The following is a 6,000-nucleotide window of genomic DNA, read 5'->3' as shown; positions in this document are numbered from 1 at the left end:
TTTCTCCAGAAGGGACCATAAGCTGGGACATAAAACAAGCCTCAAGAAATTAAAAAAAAAAAAAATTGAATATACTCAAAGCACATTCTCCAACCATAATGGAATACAAATAGAAGTCAATAATTTTTTAATTTTAACTCCACTATTTACTTCCTACATGATATAAAATACACAAACTCTAATGACAAATCAGTGGTTTTGAACTCAATGTAAAATAAGTAATTTTAGACAACTATATAAAGGTGGGGGAATGGAGGAGTATAGGAACATAGTTTATGTGTCCTATTGAAATGAAGGTGGTATAAAAGAAAAACAAGATTGATATGGATTTAAGAGGTTAATTTTAAGCCCCACAGTAAACACAAAGAAATTATCAGAGAATATAACCATAGAGATGAAAAGTAGAGTTTGGGTTAAGAGAAATGGGGGAAGGGGCAAGGGGGAGTTAAGAAATGAGTGTAGGGTTTCTGTTTGAGGTGAAGGGAAATTTCTAGTAATGGATGGTGGGAAAGAGCATTACAACATTCTAAATGTGATTAATCCCACTAATGGAAGGCTAGAGAGGGGGTGGAATGGGAAGATTTAGGCTGTATATATGTTTCGACAACTGAAAAAAAAAAAGACAGTCTAAATAGATGACAGTTGAATGCCAAGGATGAACTTGGATGGGATTGGAGGATAGAGGACAGGTGGCTCAAAGGGACACAGTTGAGACATAAAGAAAAGGAAATATAGAATGTAAGCATTGTATCATTGTTGATTCTCTTGTACTTCTTAGCTGCGCTTAATGGGATTGCATAAAAGAATGTTCTTGTTCATGGGAAGTGTATATGTGAATTATAGTGTATGTTCAAGGATGTGTGCAGCTAGCTCTCATATGTTCAGAAGACAGAGCAATAGATATTGGATGATAGATAGGGAGGGAGGGAGGGAAAGAAATGGCAATGTGATAGCATGTTAAAGTTGGTGGATTGGGCTGTCGGGGGAGGGGGGTCAGGGTATGATGGAATTCTGTGTATGGGGTTAGTATTGTTTTTGCAACTGTTCCTATAACTTTGAATTTATTTCAAAATAAAAAAAAAAGACCTGCCCTACTTCAGATACTAAAGGGAGCCCTACTGACAGAGAAACAAAGAAAGGAGAGAGAGATACAGAGAAATTTAACAGACATATATAGACTATTACATCCCAAATCACCAGGACACACATTCTTCTCTAGTGATCATGGAACTTTCTCCAGAATAGACCATATGCTGGGACATAAAACAAGCCTCAATAAATTAAAAAAAAATTGAATATATTCAAAGCACATTCTCTGACCACAATGGACTATAAATAGAAGTCAATAGCCGTCAGAGACCTAGAAAATTCACAAACAACCGGAGGGTAAAAATAGGGGGAGATGAAAACATTCCTGGATAATCAAAAGCTGAGGGACTTCATCACCAGTAGATCAGTCCTATAAGAAATGCTAAAGGGAACTGAGCAGGCTGAAAGGAAGGGACACTAAACAATTGACTGAAACCACATGAAGAAATGAAGATTTCCAGTAAAGATCACATGGTAAATATAAATACCAATACTACTGTATTTTTGATTTGTAACTCCAGTATTTACTTCCCACAAGATCTAAAATACATAAAGTGTAATGATAAATCAGTGGTTTTGGACTCAATGTAAAATATGTAATTTTTTACAAGAACTACATAAAGGTGGAGGAATGGAGGACTATAGGAACATAGTTTATGCGTCCTATTGAAGTTAAGTTGGTATCAAAGAAAAACAACATTGTTGTAGATTTAGGATGTTAAATTTAAGCCTCACAGTAAACACAAAGAAAGTATCAGAGAATATGACCATAGAGATGAAAAGTAGAGTATAGGTTGTGAGAAGTGGGGGAAGAGGCAATGGGGAGTTAAGACGTGTGTAGGGTTTCTGTTTGGGGTGACAGATGGTGGAAGGTGATAGTATTGCAACATTCTAAATGTGATTAATCCCACTAATGGAATGCTAGGGAGGGGTTGGAATGGGAAGATTTAGGCTGTATATATGTTTCCACAATTGAAAAAAAAAATGAGTCTAAATAGATAATGACAATTAAATGCCAAGGATGATCCTGGATGGGATCTGAGGCTGGAGGAGAGGAGGCTCAAAGGGACACAGTTGGGACATTAAAAAAATAAAAAAGGAACTATAGAATGTAAGCTTTGTATCAATGTTGAATTTCTTGAACTTCTTAGCTGTGCTTAATGAGATTGCATAAAAGAATGTTCTTGTTCATGGGAAATGTATATGTGAATTATATTATTTGTTCAAGGATGTGTGCAGCTAGCTCTCATATGTTCAGAAGACAGAGCAATAGATGATGCATGATAGGGAAGGAGGGAGGGAGGGAAAGAAAGAAATGGTGGTGTGACAGGATGTTAAAGTTGGTGGATCAGGGTATCAGGGGAGGGGAGTCGGGGTATGCTGGAGTTCTGTGTATGGGGTTTCTATTGTTTTGCAACTGTTCTTGTCAGTTTGAATTTATTTCAAAATAAAATAAAAAAAGAAGTTCTACTGGATTCCTTTTCAAGTCTTCAGTTCTTCTTTGTGGTGTGCTGTTCCATCTTGTCATGTCCTAAAAATCTAAAAGGACTGCCTCCTCTATGAAAGGGAATAAGAAAAAACTTTGCCCCTGATCCAGGAAGCATCAGGGAAGCTTGTGGTTTGCCTGAGATTTTCTGTAGGGTTAGAGTGGGGCCTTGAAGGACAAAAGTGATTAGAAATAAAAATTCCAAGTCTATGTCACACAAGGGTATGAAGTATGAATTGTTATTCACAAGTTGGTGCAGGAATCCAAAGCTAATAAATGTAACATTGTAACTCATCACTAACTTCGTTAGTTAGAAGAGTTGCACATATCTTCTCCCAGATTGTTGGTTGTCTTCCAACTCTATGATGTCTTTTATTTTATAGAAGTGTTTTGTTTTGCTTTTTTTTTCCTGAGTTTCTGACCATCTGTTGATTATTTTGGAATGCTATAGAATTCTCAGGTCTGCCAAAGGCCCTATTGCTTCCCTATGCTTCCTCTGCAAAGGTGCTGACATTTTACAAGTCTTGAAGCTTTGGTCATGGTTTGTTCTCCAACTCATATTTGGGTTTCATATTTTGGTATATTGTTACTTAGTTTTTGTGACTGTTACTGTTTTTTAATAGAGAAATTGTGGGTTTACAGAACATTCATGCATAAAATACAGAGAAGTTTTTTAATTCTAATGTGGTTGGATACTTTACTTTATAGTTTGGGTTTTTTGTATCCTGTGTAAACAAGCCTTCTCTACCATATCATAAAGTTAATCTCCTACAATTTCTTCTAAAACTTTTAAAGCTCTGTGGTTCACATTTACATCTTTAATCCAACTGGAATTTACTTTTTGACATGGCTTTGGATATACTTTGAGTTAGGGATCTAATTTTAGTTTTTTTCCATTTGGATAACTATTTATCCTACAATTATTTATTCATTAGTACTTTCCCTACAGATGTATGATGTCATATTTGTCATATACCAATTTCCTCTACATACTTGTGTTATATGCTGTTCTGTTCCATTGGTTTATTTGCCTCTCCTGCTGCCAATTTTACTTATTATATCTTTATAGTAAATTTTAATATTTGGTAGCACAATTCCCCTCTTCTTATTGTCAAGAATAAAGGTCTGTGAAGGGTCTGAGAATTTATCCTACTTGCAAGTTAGCCTTCCACTGTTTCATGGACACAAGCAGAATACATGAGACTGCTGAGTCAGAGGCAAAGGGCTCTATTACTCACAGCAGGCAGTAAAGATTCATGTTCACCTAAGCTACCCTTGCCCCCCCCAAGTTCTTGGGGGTAGAGGGGTAACACAGAGGGCCTGATATGAGTGCTGCACAAATCACAGTGAGGAAAGCAAGCTTAGGAAACCCCCATCATTAAAGAGGGGGCTAATAAACCTGCCTAATCTTCACCCCAGGGGAAGACATTATCTTTATGATCCTGGATATCAAACAAATCTGCTCTCTGCTCTGGAAAGAGACACTACCACTATCTCCCAAGGCTGTTTGCTTGAAAAAATAGTCAGATAAAAAGCTGTCAGTGCCTGTGCTCAGGAGATGTGCAGAGATACAAGAGACTAATGGAGAATTGTCTCCAAACCTTTATTCTTCTTCAATATCTTATTGCCTATTTTGACCCATTATTCTTCCCTCTGAATTTTCAGATTATTTGTATAATCGTGTGGGGTAGCACTATGTTGCTAGATATAAGTTTACACAAATCATTTTAAAGTATATTCTTTACAACCATGTATATTCTAACAGTGTCATAATTAATAACTGCCATTGTAGAGATACAAAACAATTAACTGTTCTAAAAAGGCCACAAACCCAACAAAAATTAGTTCAGAAGACAACAATAGAACAGCAGCAACAATAACAACAGCAACAAAACAGTGAAACTTCTGGGACCTTGCAAAAGTAAAAACAAGATTGTGTTTCAATAACACTTCTACAACACAGGAAACAAGGGGCTCCCACAGATAAAATATTTCTTAAAAATCTCTGCTAAAGATAAAACAAACAAACCCACAAACATTAGAAAACAATCTACTGTGTGGGACAGTCAGCACACATAGCAAAATGAAGAATTAGTATCTCAAGAACTTTAGATTATAGAACAAGGAAAAGAGAATAAAACAAGTATATCAAAAATTATTCAAAAACCAAAAAGTAAAAATAGGAACAATAGGATAGAGTAGATGCTAATGAAAAAGAAAAGAAAGATTTGGAAAAGATCAAATAGAATTTCTAGAAATTAAAAAAAAGTCATTGAAATTTGAAATTCCAAAGACAGGTTAAACAGCAGATAAGAAAAAGCTAAAGAAAGATTAGTGAACTGGAAGGTAGTTCTGAGGAAATCGCTGGAAAAACAGACCAGAGATAAAGAAATGGAAAACAACAAATCTGTACCTAACACATCATAATGAAACTGCAAAACACCAAAGACAAAAAGAAATCTTGAAAGCAATCAGATAATAATGAGCAAAAGAAACCAGGCACATCCTTGCTTATATGAAGTTCAAGAACAATCAGAATGAACTATAGTGATGGCTGTCAGAACAATGGTTACCTCTGGGGGGTGTTGGGAGGGATCCAATTGGAAGGGGCACAGGGGTACCCTTTGGGATGCTGGGAATATTTCATATCTTACTGGTTACTTGGCTTAATAATTATATAAAATTTTACTGAGTTTTACACTTAAGATTTTGTACACTTTATTGTATGTATATTATACCTCAATAAAAAAATTTTAAAAATCAGAAAGGAAAAAAAAAAAGCAGACTACTTACAAAGGAATGACTTTAGACTAACAGCACACTTTTGGTCAGAAACAAAAAAGGCCAGAAAACGATTCAATTAGTGGCTTCAAATACCAGAGTAAATAAACATTGAGCTAGAGTCCTTTAGTTAGCATAAATATTATTAATGAATGAGAGTAAACAAAAGTGTTTCAGGTCAAGACAAAAACAACCTCTAAAAAGTACTTCAGCAAAAAATAGTAGAAAGGATGAATCAATAATAGACAATAAGACACAGTACTTGGAGCAGTTAATCAAAGAACTAAAGAAAAACAATGAGAGTGTGGCACAGGATATAAAGGACATGAAGAAGAGCCTAGAAGAGCATAAAGAAGAAATTGCAGGAGTAAATAAAAAAAAAATAGATGATCTTATGGAAGTAACAGAAACTGTCGACCAAATTAAAAAGATTCTGGATACTCATAGTACAAGACTAGAAGAAGCTGAACGGCGAATCAGCGACCTCGAGGATGAGGGAATGGAAAAAGAAAGAACAAAAGAAAGAATAGGAAAAATAATCTAAAAAATTGAAATGGACCTCATTTGAAAACGTCCAAATACAAGACTCATTGGTGTTCCAGAAGGGGAAGAGAAGGATAAAGAACTAGGAAGAGTATTCAAAG

This window comes from Choloepus didactylus, chromosome 3, assembly GCF_015220235.1.
Source record: "Choloepus didactylus isolate mChoDid1 chromosome 3, mChoDid1.pri, whole genome shotgun sequence".
In the NCBI taxonomy this organism is placed as follows: Eukaryota; Metazoa; Chordata; class Mammalia; order Pilosa; family Megalonychidae; genus Choloepus; species Choloepus didactylus.
The sequence above is the reverse complement of the archived record's forward strand: the minus strand, read 5'-3'. Positions refer to the sequence as shown.